The 20,169-nt window shown below is 35.4% G+C and overlaps 1 protein-coding gene across 2 annotated transcripts in view; it reads right to left on the bottom strand.

Annotated features, from left to right (window-relative positions):
• LOC121383104 overlaps nucleotides 1-18,695 on the bottom strand; it is a 42,926-nt gene extending 24,231 nt beyond the window's left edge. The window contains exons 1-2 of one of the 2 annotated variants that reach the window (XM_041512897.1): nucleotides 18,588-18,643; nucleotides 18,027-18,043 (exon numbers count right to left, since the gene is read on the bottom strand). The gene's annotated coding sequence lies outside the window, so the exon portion shown is untranslated. Of the gene's footprint in view, nucleotides 1-18,026; nucleotides 18,044-18,587 lie in introns of both variants that reach the window. The other variant, XM_041512889.1, reaches the window with a different exon arrangement.
• Nucleotides 18,696-20,169: the final 1,474 nt, after the last annotated feature.

Below are 20,169 nucleotides of genomic sequence, written 5' to 3'. Positions count from 1 at the left end.
GTATGTTAATGAGGAAAATGGGAGTTGTATGTTAATGAGGAAAATGAGTTGTATGTTAATGAGGAAAATGAGAGTTGTATGTTAATAAAGAAAATGGGAGTTATACACTAATGAGCAAAATGGGAGTTGTATGTTAATGAGGAAAATGAGAGTTGTACATTAATGAGGAAAATGAGAGTTGTATATTAATAAGAAAAATGGGAGTTGTATGTTAATGAGGAAAATGGGAGTTGTACATTAATGAGGAAAATGGGAGTTGTATATTAATAAGGAAAATGAGAGTTGTACATTAATGAGGAAAATGAGAGTTGTATATTAATAAGGAAAATGAGAGTTGTATGTTAATGAGGAAAATGGGAGTTGTACATTAATGAGGAAAATGAGAGTTGTACATTAATGAGGAAAATGAGAGTTGTATATTAGTAAGGAAAATGGGAGTTGTATGTTAATGAGGAAAATGGGAGTTGTATGTTAATGAGGAAAATGAGTTGTATGTTAATGAGGAAAATGGGGAGTTGTATGTTAATGAGGAAAATGGGAGTTGTATGTTAATGAGGAAAATGAGAGTTGTATGTTAATGAGGAAAATGGGGAGTTGTATGTTAATGAGGAAAATGGGAGTTGTATGTTAATGAGGAAAATGGGGAGTTGTATGTTAATGAGGAAAATGAGTTGTATGTTAATGAGGAAAATGGGGAGTTGTATGTTAATGAGGAAAATGGGAGTTGTATGTTAATGAGGAAAATGAGAGTTGTATGTTAATGAGGAAAATGGGGAGTTGTATGTTAATGAGGAAAATGGGAGTTGTATGTTAATGAGGAAAATGGGGAGTTGTATGTTAATGAGGAAAATGAGTTGTATGTTAATGAGGAAAATGGGGAGTTGTATGTTAATGAGGAAAATGAGAGTTGTATGTTAATGAGGAAAATGAGAGTTGTATGTTAATGAGGAAAATGAGTTGTATGTTAATAAGGAAAATGAGTTGTATGTTAATGAGGAAAATGGGAGTTGTACGTTAATGAGGAAAATGAGAGTTGTACGTTAATGAGGAAAATGAGTTGTACATTAATGTGGAAAATGAATGAGTGTTGTGCTGTTGCTAAATTTAAAAGGAAAGGAATATTTACCAACACCCTGGTACATTAGAAATGATGAATGATGGCTATTTGATGTTTGACATATTATCATTGTGACTGGAAACAAAGATTACTCTTACTAACTAGCAACAATAAATCAAATAACATTGAGCTGGGTCAAAGTTCAAAGTGCTCTTAACTTTTGATAGTGCAGTTACAACCACCATTCCTGCCACTGGTGATAAAGGTTTGTATCTGGGCAATAAACGTACAGTATGTAATTTGTTTTTTTCTCTTGCCTTCATGTAAAATATTTGAATTTCATTGGTTATTTAGCCTTGGACAAAACCCTTATACCATGCATGGGCAAAGTCAAATCTCTTATACCCCACCTATAACATTGGACTATTGTTATTATATTAATGTGCGATGCAGAAATTCATTTGTTACAAGGGTGCAAAAAATGACTGTCATTTCTGCATAGTCAAAGTTTCATTATATAAACGATGGTTAGTAGTCCTTACAGTTTGGCATTAATCTGTTATTGTTAATTACTAGTTAAACATGTCAGCAAGATACAGACGGTATAACAATCCATAAACCCTTAGTGATGCTTCTACAACTTATATTATTCACTATCACTGTGTCAAATATCCTTATCCTTTAAACTTGTATGGGGTACCTGTAAAAAAAAAATCAAAACTTTGTGTTGTAAAAATGAGCCAAGAAAGGTTCTATTTTCGTTAGTTAACATTTTGAACGGGACGTATCCAAGTGGTAAAACGTTCACTTGATGCACGATCAGTCTGGGATCGATCCCCGTCAGTGGATCCATTGGGCTATTTCTCGCTCCAGCCAGTGCACCACGACTGGCATATCAAAGGCTGTGGTATGTGTTATCCTGTCTGTGGGATGGTGCATATAAAAGATCCCTTGCTAATCGAAAAGAGTAGCACATGAAGTGGCGAAAGTGGGTTTCCTCTCTCAACATCTGTGTGGTCCTTAACCATATGTCCGAAGCCATATAACCATAAATAAAAATGTGTTGAGTGTGTCATTAAATAAAACATTTCCTTCCATTAGTTAAATTTGTGGTAGAAGGGTTGAAGTATTCATATTTATAGGTCATATTTTGGTTAATATAGTGCATAATAAGTATTTTAGCAACATACATTATCTTTGAGAGCAGTGAGTTTTTATTTGCTATAGTGCAACCTGTATTATGTACTTAAGTAATCACAGATGGGATAATGATATTACTGATTAGCTTCACTCTTCCATTTACCCATAACATCCACACCCATGCTCTAAAACATGTGATGCAGGTTTATATAAAATAAAGATTTAAAAAAAACACACAAAAAAACACCCCACAAACCCCCCCCCCCCCACCAAAAAAAAGCACAAAAAACAACAACAACTTTGGCCTCATCACCTAGGGTTTTTTTTTTTAATCAAGCAGCAAACTGTCTTTAAAAAAAAGAGAAAAAAAAGGTTGTCTTGCATGTGTACTTTTACACACAAGGTGGTGCTTGGTAATGGAAAAAAAAGCTTTTGTACCAAACCACACAAACACACACAAACACACACAAACACACACAAACACACACATATACACACAAACACACACATACACACACATACACACACAAACACACACAAACACACACAAACACACACAAACACACACAAACACACAAACACACACAAACACACACATACACACACATACACACACAAACACACACAAACACACACATATACACACAAACACACACAAACACACACATATACACACAAACCACACAAACACACACAAACACACACAAACACACACAAACCACACAAACCACACAAACACACACAAACACACACAAACACACACAAACACACACAAACACACACAAACACACACAAACACACACAACCACACACACAAACACACACAAACACACACAAACACACACAAACACACACAAACACACACAAACACACACAAACCACACACAAACCACACACAAACACACACAAACACACACATATACAGACAATGAGATAATCACTACACACAGAGTCCATATATGTAAAAGCTTTTGTACCAAACCACACAAACACACACATATACAGACAATGAGATAATCACTACACACAGAGTCCATATATGTAAAAAATAATAAATGCTAAAATCAATGTTTTACCTTTTGTGTTGAAATACTAAAAAGAAAATAATTACAATATGATGGAACTACACTCCCATTTCTAGAGCTATAGAAACAGGTGGAAAATTAATGGAAAAGTCATAAAGGAAGCAAATAGGATTTTTATAGATTATCTAGGAAAATAATGACGTATCTTTGAATGTATGTAATGTGGTTTCCATTCTGTTTCAGTTTGCCATATTTACACACTGACTCTGACAATCTGCTTTATTTATTTCCCACAAAACGAGTAGATTTGTAGGAAAGAAAGAAATGTTTTATTTAACGACACACTCAACACATTTTAATTACAATTACATGGCATCAGACATATGGTTATGGATCACAAAAATAATTAAAGAGAAAACATGTTGCCGCCACTCCATGGGCTACTCGTTTTGATTAATTAGCACCATCCCACAGACAGGACAGTACATACCATGTCCTTTAAATACAATTTAAAATTAATAATAACATGGGGTAGAATCTATCTCTATCACTTCCCAGAGGGTCTTGGGTTATCGGATCAAATCACTTCAGTGGATCCATTCTCTCGGTTATTTTTTCTAATCCCAATCCTCCCACCTACCTAGCATCCTTGTCCTCTGCTGCTAATAAAGCTGGTCTGACCCATGGCACTAACTAACGACCGCTGGTACTAGGGGAATATGGTAGGTGATTACAAGTGCCTTTTAACCATGTTAGAAGTAACCACTGAACACTTTCCGAAATGGTCACACTAAGCCCACAGCCAAAGGTTGATGGGGAATGATAGGTGTGTGGCACGGATAGCCACAAGAGACAAGCACCTGCCATGGTTGGAGAGACAAGGACTGGGATGTGGAAGTGGACAGCAAAAAGATTGAAGGATAGACGTTGCCAGATTGGGAAGAAATGAGAGAGAATTCAAAGGAGTAAAAGGAAAGTGGGCAGTGGAATAATAATAATAATAATAATAATAATAATAATAATAATATATACTGAACAAAAAAAGAAACTTCCGATTTGTACATATAGTATTTGTTGTGTTAAAGAATTCATTGTGTAATGAAATTATATAGGTAGTATTAGCCTTGAGCTGTATTATCAGGATTCATGAATTTTATCGATTATTTTTGCACTGTTAATCGTCGACAACGTGAAATTCAATTTGCACATGCATGCATGGTTCGACATGTCCCATGTAGTATTCGGTCAATTTGTTTTACTTGTCTTACTGACATTGTTGTCAAGTGAACGAAAACGCTTCAAAATTTGTAAAAACAATTAACGTTTTTTACATTGTAGCATTTTTAGTATGCCAAGAATACTCAATAATTTACGCGAACGGGTGATTGGCATTTGATGCTGGCATGTCGACAGAAGACGTTGCAAGACATGTTGGGAGTTCTAGTCGAGCGATACGAAATCTTTGCGTAAGATTTCGAATGACAGGAAGCACTAACGACTTGCCACTTCGTGGACGTCTGCCTGTTACAACGCGTGGTCAAGACCGCTATATCACGAACGCGCATTTGCGCAATCGATTCCAAACTGCCACTGCTACTGCTGCTAACACACCTGGGCTTCATAATAACCAAATCAGTGGGCAAACTGTTCGTAATCATCTGCATGCATGACATCCTTACGTCAGATGCGTTTTAACGCAACGTCATTGTCTAAATCGTCTTAATTGGGCACGTGTACACACTCGTTGGATATGGCGACGCTGGAATACCGTTCTTTTTTCAGATGAATCCAGATTTTCTTTACAATGTGGTGATGGCAGGGTGCACGTCTACCATAGGAGAAATGAGCGCTATGCTGACTGTTGTGTTCTTGAACGAGATCGTTTCGGGGGTGGGGGTTGTGTCATGGTCTGGGCAGCCATTGCCCATGGTTATCGTTCACCACTAGTCGTCATTGATGGCAATTTAAATGCTCAACATTACCACGATGACATTCTCGCTCATCACGTCATTCCTCTGTTCCATAACAACGCCAACATCTCAATTTTTCAGCATGATAATGCCACCTCTCATACAGCTAGAGACACTGTAAATTTTCTTAGGACAAATAACATTAATTTCATTGATGACTGGCCTGCTAAAAGTCCTGATCTCAACCCCATCGAGCATGTCTGGGATAGTCTGGACAGACGATTGAGGTGTCGTCCCAACCCACCCACTAATGTCAACAAACTTCGTCAAGCGCTCATTCAGGAATGGAACAGTATTCCACAGGCAGAAATCAACACTTTAGTCAATTCTATGCGCCTGCGATGCACTGCAGTGGTCAATTCAAGAGGTGGTCATACCCGTTATTAAGTGGGTTTTTTTTTTTTTATCCCCTACCACACTTGGTCAAAATTTCTCCCAGTTTCTGTTAACCCATGGCCATGATTTTTGCACCAAACGATGCATCATGGAACACTCTTTAAACGCATACATAACAATTATTCCCCCGGTTTGTTTTCATCAAGTTATGTTCAAGCAAAGTTAGCGGAAGTTTCTTATTTTGTTCAGTATATATATATATATACACACACACACACACACACACACACACACACACACACACACACACACACACACAATTTTTATTTTGTTATTTTTTTAATCCCAATACCCCTGACTGGTATATCATAGGCCATGCTATATACTGTCTTGCCTGTAGGAAAGTGCATATAAAGATCCATTGTTGCAAATGGAAAGATATAGTGAGTTTTTGCTATGATTATGTTAGAATTAATAAATGTTCGACATCAAGTAGCTGATTATGCACTCAGAAAAACATATCATACAGCCAGATATGGAAAACAAAAACAACAAACTATATTTTAGCTAAAAATACATTGATGTAAGAGGACCAAATACCTTTCATAAAGTACTAACTTATGCTATGAGTTGGGTTACTGTAACAAATGCCAAAGAATATAACTGTTTACAAAACACCTAAATTTGCCCATTTTCAGAACGTTGACACTTGAATGCTGTTTCTAAAACCGTGATGGAGTGTGGCCCAGACGGTGACACATCAAAGTCCAAATGATGTTTGTCCCGGAAATTTTGTGAATTTCTTCCTGCTGGCCTGTGTGGGTAAGATAAACCCTTCCTGAGATCAACTGTTTATCTGCTGTCTGTATGGAACATTTTACAGCTGCCAAGATGCACTTCAATTTGATGACATAAGACTGAAACTCTGCAGTTTGTTATCCAAGAAAATACGTCTATTCAGGGTCTGTTAAAGGACGGGGCAAGGAATGTCATTTGGCCTAATGTAACGTCAGAAACAGAATTAAAATGAATTAAAAATCCTGTGTTTAGCCGATTCTTTTTGATTCCCAGTGGTAATGCTCTGGCTTGATCTGTGGTCGATCTGTGATTAATCCCCATCAGAGGGCCCATTGGGCTATTTCTCGTTTGAACCAGTATGCCATGACTGCTATATCAAAGGCTGTGGTATGTGTTATCCTGTCTGTGGGATGATGCTTATAAAAGATCCTTTGTGATTAATGGAAAGATTTAGCGTGTTTCCTCTCTAAGACTATATGTCAAAATATTACCAAATGTTTGACATCCAATAGTTAAAGATTAATAAATTAATGTGTTCTAGTGGTGTTGTTAAACAAAACCAATGTCAATTGTAGTTTTTTTAAACCATGGACATTAGAGCCTTTCTATAGTTGCTGATAGTTGACACTGAGTCATCTCACAGGTCCAAATGACGTGAGTCAAATACAGACTTTTTTACTTGATTTATTAATCATCGGCTATTGGATGTCAAACATTTGGTGATTTGACATATAGTCTTAGAGGAAACCCGCTACATTTTTCCAATAGTCCACACCAATGGGGATTGTCCTAGACTGACTGAACATCTGGAAAGTGTTTTGCCACTGAGTTATGTCCTATCCCTGAATATGCTATTAAGGATATGAGAAAAACTTAATTTTCTAACTTACTGTTCTGTGGTATTAAGGATATGAGAAAAACTTGATTTTCTAACTTACTGTTCTGTGGTATTAAGGATATGAAAAAAACTTGATTTTCTAACTTACTGTTCTGTGGTATTAAGGATATGAGAAAAACTTGATTTTCTAACTTACTGTTCTGTGGTATTAAGGATATGAGAAAAATTTGATTTTCTAACTTACTGTTCTGTGGTATTAAGGATATGAGAAAAATTTGATTTTCTAACTTACTGTTCTGTGGTATTAAAGGAAGGAATGAATGTTAAAAACCATTTAATGATGCATTCAAAACTAGGTGTGTAACGAATACACATGGTGGCGAATACAATACATATCACGAATATGAATATAAAAGTGAAAAGGTTTTGCAAAAAGGAAAAGCAATATTTTAAAAAGGTAACAGTGTTATAGGGTATCAGTCCAATGGGTTGAATAAAAAAAAAAATTGGTCTATGTGCTTGATCTATTACAAAATCGGTCGAAACATTGTAAGAACAATCGAATCACAGGTCTCAAAAATTGCGAGAATGGTTGCACCAAATATTCGAGTATATTGTTATATCCGTATTCAAAACATTTTAATAACAGGTATATGGCATTGGACATATGGTTGAGGACCACACAGATAATGAGAGAGGAAACCCGCTGCTGCCACACAAATGGCTTCTCTTTCTGATTAGCAGCATGGTATCATTTATATGCAGCATCCCACAGAGGATAGTACATACCATGGCCTTTATTGCACCAGTTGTGAAGGACTGGCTGAAATGAGAAATAGCCCAATGGGCCTGACAGGGATCGATCATAGACCGACCACACATCAAGCACTAAGTCCCACCCCTCTCTACCATTATAACATATTTACTGACAGGGATCGATCATAGACCGACCACACATCAAGCACTAAGTCCCACCCCTCTCTACCATTATAACATATTTACTGACAGGGATCGATCATAGACCGACCACACATCAAGCACTAAGTCCCACCCCTCTCTACCATTATAACATAGGGATCGATCATAGACCGACCACACATCAAGCACTAAGTCCCACCCCTCTCTGGTTTTAAAAGAGTGTCCTGCCATTATAACATATTTCTAACTATTAGAGCTTTTATAATTACTAAAATTTCATAAAACCTTTTTTGTTTTGAATTCTATGTGTTTCTCATTATCCTAATGTTTATAGTTGCCCAAACTAGATTTTACATTCAACAAATTTCATACATATGCAGGCCTCATCATGTAAAAAACTGAGGGGAGTGATTAGTTGCTCCCTTAACTTGGATTATGGAGAGCCATTTAAGATATTACCACACTGATTCCATATAAATTCACGTTAACTTGGATTATGGAGAGCTATTTAAGGTATTACCACACTGATTCCATATAAATTCATGTTAACTTGGATTATGGAGAGCCATTTAAGATATTACCACACTGATTCCATATAAATTCACGTTAACTTGGATTATGGAGAGCTATTTAAGGTATTACCACACTGATTCCATATAAATTCACGTTAACTTGGATTATGGAGAGCCATTATTTAAGGTATTACCACACTGATTCCATATAAATTCACACATTAACTTGGATTATGGAGAGCCATTTAAGATATTACCACACTGATTCCATATAAATTCACGTTAACTTGGATTGTGGAGAGCCATTTAAGATATTACCACACTGATTCCATATAAATTCACACATTAACTTGGATTATGGTGAGCCATTTAAGATATTACCACACTGATTCCATATAAATTCACGTTAACTTGGATTATGGAGAGCTATTTAAGGTATTACCACACTGATTCCATATAAATTCATGTTAACTTGGATTATGGAGAGCCATTTAAGATATTACCACACTGATTCCATATAAATTCACGTTAACTTGGATTATGGAGAGCCATTATTTAAGGTATTACCACACTGATTCCATATAAATTCACGTTAACTTGGATTATGGAGAGCCATTTAAGATATTACCACACTGATTCCATATAAATTCACACGTTAACTTGGATTATGGTGAGCCATTCAAGATATTACCACACTGATTCCATATAAATTCACGTTAACTTGGATTGTGGAGAGTCATTTAAGATATTACCACACTGATTCCATATAAATTCACGTTAACTTGGATTGTGGAGAGCCATTTAAGATATTACCACACTGATTCCATATAAATTCACGTTAACTTGGATTGTGGAGAGCCATTTAAGATATTACCACACTGATTCCATATAAATTCACACATTAACTTGGATTGTGGAGAGCCATTTAAGATATTACCACACTGATTCCATATAAATTCACGTTAACTTGGATTGTGGAGAGCCATTTAAGATATTACCACACTGATTCCATATAAATTCATGTTAACTTGGATTATGGAGAGCCATTTAAGATATTACCACACTGATTCCATATAAATTCACGTTAACTTGGATTGTGGAGAGCCATTTAAGATATTACCACACTGATTCCATATAAATTCATGTTAACTTGGATTGTGGAGAGCCATTTAAGATATTACCACACTGATTCCATATAAATTCACATTAACTTGGATTATGGAGAGCCATTATTTAAGGTATTACCACACTGATTCCATATAAATTCACGTTAACTTGGATTGTGGAGAGCCATTATTTAAGATATTACCACACTGATTCCATATAAATTCACGTTAACTTGGATTATGGAGAGCCATTATTTAAGATATTACCACACTGATTCCATATAAATTCACGTTAACTTGGATTATGGAGAGCCATTATTTAAGATATTACCACACTGATTCCATATAAATTCACGTTAACTTGGATTGTGGAGAGCCATTTAAGATATTACCACACTGATTCCATATAAATTCATGTTAACTTGGATTATGGAGAGCCATTTAAGATATTACCACACTGATTCCATATAAATTCACGTTAACTTGGATTGTGGAGAGCCATTTAAGATATTACCACACTGATTCCATATAAATTCACACGTTAACTTGGATTGTGGAGAGCCATTCAAGATATTACCACACTGATTCCATATAAATTCACGTTAACTTGGATTGTGGAGAGCCATTTAAGATATTACCACACTGATTCCATATAAATTCACGTTAACTTGGATTGTGGAGAGCCATTTAAGTTTCTTACCACACTGATTCCATATAAATTCACGTTAACTTGGATTGTGGAGAGCCATTTAAGATATTACCACACTGATTCCATATAAATTCACGTTAACTTGGATTGTGGAGAGCCATTTAAGATATTACCACACTGATTCCATATAAATTCACGTTAACTTGGATTGTGGAGAGCCATTTAAGACATTACCACACTGATTCCATATAAATTCACATGTTAATGGGAGCTAAGTATCACTCTGCTTGAACTAGCCTTAAAAGAGTGATGGAGAGTCACCCTTGTTTTAGCTTCATTCACAATAAATATACTGAATATACACACTTATTTTTTTTAACAAGAAAATTATTTAATATGTAATTTTAGAGGTTAAAGAATCTCTCTTAATAAAAAAACATCAGTGGCAGCAAACCCTTTAAAGATGTGAGAAAAATGTGATCATCTGACTTATCATCCACATATGTTACATTTTCTCTCCCTGGTACTAAGCTGCAGTAAGCCCAGAGATTTATCCAGATGTTCTGTGGTACCAAACATAGGCCCCTTACCAAAACCAAGTGTCACTGAACATTCCCAATTTGATTCAATTAAATATTCTTGTAATCATGTCTTTTTTGTTAATTTAGTTTAACAATGATTCATTCGATCATTCAATTGCTTAAATAAAAATCCAAATTTTGATTAAATTGTGCTAATTTTCCCAATCCCATCAGCAATGGGACCCTGCTGAAAAATCCTGGATAAATCCCTGAAGCCATTGCGTGTCTATGGTCAGCTAAGAAATCTCCAAGCTGCTCAGAACTGTATTGATAAACTAAACCCGGGTGATAATCCCGGTAAGACACAAAATGCCATCACATGACAACAATCCTAAAGTAGTGCCAGTCACCTGTTACTATGTCTGAGGCTGATGACGAGCGATAATTAGGATTCCTCGTAAATACAGACTTACCACTGTGCAGCCGCAGGATTTTCTTTTATCACAAGCTTTAATGAATGATAAAGTAAAATTATTTCATGAGGGCCCTACTAGACGGTCATGATATACACCTACCTTGCGATACAATACATATCACGATACATAACCCACGATACTGTACATATCATGATACATAACCCACGATACGATACATATCACAATACATAACCCACGATACGATACATATCATGATACATAACCCGCGATACGATACATATCACAATACATAACCCACGATACGATACATATCACAATACATAACCCACGATACGATACATATCATGATACATAACCCACGATACGATACATATCACAATACATAACCCACGATACGATACATATCATGATACATAACCCATGATACGATACATATCACGATTCATAACCCACGATACGATACATATCACAATACATAACCAACGATACGATACATATCACGATACATAACCCACGATACGATACATATCACAATACATAACCAACGATACGATACATATCACGATACATAACCCACGATACGATACATATCATGACACATAACCCGCGATACGATACATATCACAATACATAACCCACGATACGATACATATCACGATACATAACCCACGATATGATACATATCACGATACATAACCCACGATACGATATGTACCATGATACCTGATTCATAATGTTTTCCCAGTAAAACAAGAATTTGAAGCTTGGGTGAAATGATTTAAAAATAAAAAATAAAAATTTGAAACTAAAACAGTTATGATCCATAAATTCCACATCATAGATACACTGACATCAGCAGTAACATATTATTCTGTGCTGAGAAATAACTTGTCATATAAGTACATACCAGTACAAATTGGTGTTTGTAAATGAATATGGGATAAATATATAGAAATGGTCAAAATATGAATCGATACACAAGCAAGTGTATCGTGTATGATAATATTGTCAGCGGTAGTATCATGATGCATCGATGCAGCTGTGTATCGTGACACCCCACTAGTGTTCTTGATGTGTAAAGATAACAAAGACATTCAACAGCCAGTGATTGATGAATCACGGTGCTAGTGGTGGTGTTAAACAAATGGAAGTATCACTTTTTTCATAAAGTTAATAATCATCTAATACAGCACAAATTGAACTCTTAATAAGTCTCTTTATTGTTTAAATCATCTTATAAATTTATAGTCCATTTGTTACAAAAGGGAACTGATAAATTGGCATGCAATTTAAAAATGAGTTTTAAACCCATATCAACTCAAATAACATTTTTTTTAAAAATGCAGTGTAAACAAGTTTGTTTATAAAGTACAATCATATTGCATAGATTAAGTCTTAAAATACAAAATGACTTATCATCTAATAAAAAGAAATTGAATTGATAAATCACTTATATATGGATACTTTTCCATGTTGTTAATTAACGTTCCATACCTGTCTTAAATAAATACAATTATTTTTAATAAGGACAAGTTAAAATGTTTTTTAGTTTATTTCCTTTTATCTTCAAAACAAGTATGAGGGAGAGAAGTTTTATTATTGTTTTAAACACAAACAGTACATGGCAAGAACCTCATCACAGAAAATAATAGTTTCAGGCATTTCCTACATTACCTTTATTTTTTTAAAAGTGACATTGGTTTGGCCTTTTTAAATGAATGGGAAGGGATGCCCATGGATCAGTTTTGGCAGGTTCTTGCAGGCCACTATTTGCTTAGGTACAAACTGCTACATTTTAACATGTTTATGCATGCACATTCAAACATTTTAATTCAAATAACAATAATGAACCATTTTTGATAAAAATAACATTTACAACAAATACTAAATTGTGTTGTTACTAGGAATAAGCAAAACTAGCTTTATTGTGGATAGTATCATCATAAACTGGTATAATCAAAGAAGATAAAAAAGTTTATTATCCACATAGTTCAAGATATACAGAGAAATATAACCAGTATTGATTTTACGTGCACAAATAATGACATAATTTTAGGAAGCGATATCATAACTTAATGCGGCTTCCCCAGTCTTATCTCTGTATAATGTTTTACTAAAATGATGTCGTGTTGTCGTCTCCTAGTCCTAGTTACATTTGAAATGTTTTTAAATGGTCCTTGTTACTCATAAAAAAAAATATTATAGATAATATGGATAATAAAGAAATGATTACAGTCACATGTGAATCATAATGATTTTACAAAACTCGTGTCAGGATTTGTGTATTATCCTCAATCTCGCTCAGGCGATACAAGAATCCCGACACTCGTTTCATAATCTCAGTATGACACACAAGCTTGTATAATAATCTCTATTTCTATTATAATATTGCTGTGGTGGGAGTGGCACTAATATCACAGTCTCTGTGAGCTTGTTCAGCAATCCCTTGTTGTTAATGAGTGACATAAAATATGTTTAAACCTGACAGTCAAAATTCCACCTGTTGTGCAATATATGTGTATATCATCTGCTCCAAGCCTTATGATTCATCATGGCTGTACCTGTTTATAGAAATACAGTCCATCCTGTTTTAAACAGACACATGAAGAAGAAAAGTTAAAGTTTGTTTTGTTTAATGACACCACTAGATCACATGGGTTTTTTAACCAGCAGCTACTGGATGTCAAACATTTGGTAATTTTGATAGTCTTAGCAGCAAGGGATCTTTTATATGCAATTTCCTACAGACATTCCACTGTTCTTTACTCCAGTTTGACACAATTATATATTATATACAGTCAAACTTCAATAACTCGATCTTGAAGGGAATGAGGAAATAGTTTCAGGGAGTTTGAGTTTTCGAAATTAATATATAAGAGTTCAAATTTGAAACTGCATTGCAACTGGTTTATTTCGCTTAATATGGTAAGAAGCGTGCGGTTCGACGCATACCTCTGAATTCTAAAAACTACGCATCTCCAGTTGAAAGGCGAATTAATATATCAGAAACCTCACCCCACCCCACCCCAGCTGTTGGCATCTTCGATGCCTGTCATACATTAATTTAGCGCATATTGTAAAAATAAGTAAATAAAACAAAAAAGATCACCCAGATGAATTTGAAATATATGCTTGGGCATATAGGCTACATGTATTTATTGACAGAAAAAAGGAAAAAAGAAGGCATTTACATACATATATAAATAACAAAACGTAACGTTGACTTACTTTACAGATGTCAAAACATGGCGGAACATAACTAACAAATAGAATGCTGGATGCCTAATAACACTATAAGTACATTTGTTTTACACAAAATTATTTATGCTTTGCACCTCTACTTTCTTTCTCCAATCTGGCCACCAACCTTCCATTTCTTGGCCCTACACAAGATTGCTTGGATGATAAGAAAGCAGAACTTTTTAAAACCGATTTGGCAAACCCCACATTACCGGGTCCTTCCCCAGACTTCTCAATCTGTGATGTATCAATAACTAAATGACTGGTAATTGATAAACATTAACAAATACATAGATAGAAAAGCTAAAGTTTGACACAATTCACGCCTTTGAGAGCAAAAACAAACAGTGTTATCAATTATTACAAATGCTCTTTGATGTTAACCAGACTATGTCTGTAATTAAGTATTACGTAGCGAGGCTCTCCGCCACGGACGAACACTAAACATATGATCATTTCATTCCACTTAGTCGGCGATCTATTATTTTGTAATTATCACCCTAATCCTTGACAGTCAAGACCACCTGAGACAGGTGCGCTTTGCTTGTTTGACATGATTGACAACACATCCGTCTTTAAAATACTATCGGCAACGACTGTTTGATCAATCCACATGCGACAAGTTTTAGAGGTGCATACCCTATTAAATCTTTATGGCGGGACCAAAGAATTAGGTAGAGAGATCGAGGTTATCGAGTTTTCGAAGTTTGAGTTTTCGAAGGTTGTTATTACTAGTTTGTATAGCAACTCGGCCGGGACCGTCACTTCAGATCGAGAGATCAAAGTTTTCGACAGATCGAAGGTGGAGTGATCGAAGTTTGACTGTATATATATATATATACATATATATATATATATATATATATATATATATATATATATATATATATATATAAAATGTAATGTATTTATATGCTTGCGTGTGTTTGACACCAATAGCTGATGTATAGTTTTGTACCTGAGTGTTGTTAAATATTCATTCATTTTCCTACACAAGACAGCACATACCATGGCCTTTGATATACCAGTCATGGTGGCCTGGTGGGGTGAACAAATACACAATCAGAATGGGTCCACCGAAGGGATTTGACCCAACAAGCCCAGCATCTCTGGCAAGCTTTCTACTCACCAGGCTAGATCCCATAAAGAACAAAAAAGAAAAGGTCTCTTTGGACAGGTGGCTGCTTGAAAGAGGTGAATGAATAAACTGGCTGCTGGTCCTAGTTTCGGAGGTACATGACATTTCGTGTTGACATAAAACTAAGGTTTAGCTCCTACAAACACCAGGAGGAGCAGACACACATTAGATTTGTCAGACTTGATCAGTTAAATGAAATCTTACAAGTTAAAGGTAAAAAAAAGCTGTAGTAGTTTACTTTACCAAAAAACCGAAGGGTGCAGCTTTAATAAAAATTGCAATTTAAGCATATTTTGCTGTTTAAAGGATTGGATCCGGTTCCACAAAGCAATCTTAGCACTAAGATCCCCTTAAAGATAAAGTTAAAGTTTGTTTTGTTTAATGACACAACTAGAGCACACTGATTTATTAATCATCGGCTATTCGACGTCAAACATTTGGTAATTCTAACATATTCATGTAGTCTTAGAGAGGAAACCCGCTACATTTTTCCATCAGTAGCAAGGGATTTTTTATATGCACCATCCAACAGACAGGATAACACATACCACAGCTTTTGATACACCAGTCATGGTGCACTGGCTGAAATGAGAAATAGCCCAATGGACCAAACGATGGGGATCGATCCTAGACTGACCACACATCAGGCGAGCGCTTTTACCACTGAGCTACGTCCCACCCCCAAGATCCCCGTAAGTGCACAACTACCGTATAGGTATATGGTCTAATATATGGAGAATTTAATGTGGAAGGAACATTTTATAAGCTTATATAGAAAGAATACTACATGAATGGCCAAATATTAGATACCATTTCTTATAAGTTGCTTCATAATGTATCTATTAAGCGAAAGCAAGTTGGATACATTTTTGAACAAGAAGCTTTAAAATAAGTGGTATCCAACGGACACAAATGTCTTAGTCTATTGCTTACATTTCTCCCAAAACCAGGTTTAAAATCAATTTAAATGTCCTTTTCAATCAAAACGTATTTACAGCACTTGCACTTTAAGTTAATTTATGTGTCACAGATCAATCAATTTTAGGTTAATTTATGTGCCACAGAGCATTAAATTTCAATCATGTTTGTCTCATTGGATCGTTTGGCTGTGGCAAAATTTCTGTAGAGCAACCAATCACAAGTCTCAAAAGGGATCTCCAATATATAGAGGATATTTCATGTTTTTTATTACAGTGAAGATAACACTTTCTACAGTGACAATAACACATTTTAGAGTCAAATAGTTAAATTGTCACTCTAAAGTGTCACCGAGTGACTGATAACACTTTTATTTCAATGATATTTCCAGATATTTCACTGCATGTTATATAATAAATGTTTCTCTCTAATTCTTAAGTATACAGGACACAGTTCTCCCATGAAAAATGATTGCACTTAAAGAGTATGATGTCACAGGTAATATGAGTATGATGTTACTGTTAATATATGATGTCATATTAATGTGAGTTGGTGCTGTGAGGTTATCAGACAATATATACATGTACATGTAACACATTTATTGTTAATTTGTAGTATTAAATGGTATTTGTAGTATTAAATGGTATTTGTAGTTTTAAATGGTATTTGTAGTATTAAATGGTATTTAACACATGAAACAAACATGGCAAATATTAGAGCACATTGATTTATTAATCATCGGCTATTGGATGTCAAACATTTGGTAATTTATTAATCATCGGCTATTGGATGTCAAACATTTGGTAATTTATTAATCATCGGCTATTGGATGTCAAACATTTGGTAATTTATTAATCATCGGCTATTGGATGTCAAACATTTGGTAATTTCAAAATATAGTCTTAGAGAGGAAACCCGCTACAATTTTCCAAATGCAGCAAGGGATCTTTTATATGCACCATCCCACAGACAGGATAGCACATACCATGGTCTTTGATATAACAGTCGTGGTGCACTGGCTGGAACAAGGGCCCACCGACGAGGATCGATCCCAGACCGACTGCGTATCAGGCAAGTGCTATACCACTGGGCTACATCCTGTCCTCAGTAAATATAATAGTGTAGTTTATTTCAGATAAAATGGGTCGAATAAAAATTGTTACTTTTCAACCATCTCTGTCTGTTTGTGTAAGATAATAGTGATTTTCAGATAAAATGGGTCGAATAAAAAAGTTACTTTTCAACCATCTTTGTCTGTTTGTGTAAGATAATAGTTTATTTACCAAAAAGAATGAGAAAAAAAAAGACAATTAATAAAAAAATTGACATTTGGTATGGTATTTTACAAACAGAGCACATATTGCAAGTTTAAAGCAATGTATTATATTTTTATTGCTTAATCATGTATACAAGTCATGCTTACCCGTTGACATGGATCATCTTTGTATTACATGAAAAGAAAAAGAAACAACCCTTAATATAAACAGAACATGCATTTAAGTATGTTTTACATCCCCAATACCCAAAGCCAGTCTGTTTACTTACAGCCAGCTTACATTTTGAAGACACGACGCACCTGCACATGCAAATACTTACACACTTAATTAAGGGACACTTTAGGGATAGAAGTTTTTTTGTTTTGTTTTTTAATAAAAAGTCTTAAATAACTAGTAAACAGACATTAAATTACATTTCACATTCCTGGTCCTAAAGACTAATCAATGTTTACTTTTACGCCTGGATGGACTGATGCCTCATGACTGGCATATCAAAAGTTGTGGTATGTGCTGTCCTGTCTGTGGGGAAATGAATATAAAAGATTCCTTGCTGCTAACTGAAAAATGTTGTGTGTTTTCTTTGAAAAACTACGTGTCAGAATTACCAAATGTTTGACACCCAATAGCCGCTGATTACTTAATCAATGTGTTCTGGTTGTGTCATTAAACAAAACAAACTTTACCTTTTGCATGTAGTGTGATCTTACCTTTTCAAGCTGCAAATGGTGTTTACCTGTAACGACTTACACCTGTGAGCCAGTGCCACCCACACTCTTACACCAGTGAGTTAGACAACACCTAGCACTACGAGCTGGGCTTCATTTCCTACCTGTTCTCACCTGCTTCTCAGTGGACTCATCTTCCCCTAGAATCAACAGGTGGGCACAGGGACAGGTATTTGATTGACGAAACGAAGGTTTACTTACTTTGAGTGGCTGGTAATTGGTTAACCGAGACCCTCTGTCGTGTTGCAATGAGTCACTAGCAGAATAAAACACCCGGCCAATTATTATTGTTACTTTTATTGTCGACCAGTCATGAGTGAAAATGTCAAAAGATGGATGACTAGTTATATTGAATCACTTTTCATTTGAGGGAAGGCCAAAGTTGGGGGTGGGGTGGGAGCTGTGCCCCCTGCTCCAACTTCTGATGCCTATGATGATTGTTTAGTAACCAAAGAATGCTTGCTGTGGTAACAAAGACTTTACAACAGAAAAGAATATTTTTTATTCACCTCAGCACGTTTTTAAAGTATGGCTGTCAGTATTAAAAATAAACACTTGTCTGTTTGACCTGACATTCATTTTAACTTATTTTCGGGTTTATATCCAATTAAGGTTCAAGCACACTATCCTGGGCACACACCTCAGCTATCTGGACTGTCTGTCCAGGATAGTAGGTTCGTTGTTAATTGTTAGTTGATAGTGAGAGAGAAGAGGGTGTAGTGGTCTTACACCTACCCAATGAGTCATTAAAAAATGCTCTGTGTGGATGCTGGCACCGGGCTTTGAACCCTGTACCAGCCTTATGTCCTGACAAGTTAAAATATACTCAGATAAGCAAAATGTACCTCAATGATTGTCCAATGGACAAGTGAAAATGTTCATTGCAGTTTCAATTTGAGCAATCAAAAGCATTGTCCTTGGACTTGAATAAAACAAACCATTTATTTGGACAAGTGAAATATATTGGCAGACAAGTAGATTTCTAGCTGTGCTTGTCTGGTGGACTAGTGAAAATGTCTTCTTATTTCTATTGCTGGCTACTTAGTATCAAATGTGTATATTTTAATACTTGCTTGGTTGAAAGATCAGGTGGGACGTAGTGCAATGGTAAAGCGGTCGCATGATGCATAGTCAGTTTGGGATTGATCCCTGCTGGGGAGGCCCACTGGGTTATTTCTCATTCCAGCTAGTGCACCATGAGGGTGTTTGATCCTGTGACATAACAAATAGCAGGTGAGAACTCTACCAGAGCTATATCCTATGGTGGTGACCATGTCACAAATGAGGAGGGGAGAAGGAGGCATTAACATTAGTTTAATATGTGGACTGCAATACCTTAGTTTAATATGTGGATAATCTGGAATACATTAATTTAATATGTGGATAATTTGGAATACATTAGTTTAATATGTGGACTGCAATACCTTAGTTTAATATGTGGATAATTTGGAATACATTACTTTAATATGAGGATAATTTGCAATACCTTAGTTTAATATGTGGATAATTTAGAATACATTAGTTTAATATGTGGATAATTTGCAATACATTAGTTTAATATGTG

This window comes from Gigantopelta aegis, chromosome 2 (assembly GCF_016097555.1).
Source record: "Gigantopelta aegis isolate Gae_Host chromosome 2, Gae_host_genome, whole genome shotgun sequence".
In the NCBI taxonomy this organism is placed as follows: Eukaryota; Metazoa; Mollusca; class Gastropoda; order Neomphalida; family Peltospiridae; genus Gigantopelta; species Gigantopelta aegis.
This window is presented reverse-complemented; position numbering and strand designations above follow the sequence as displayed.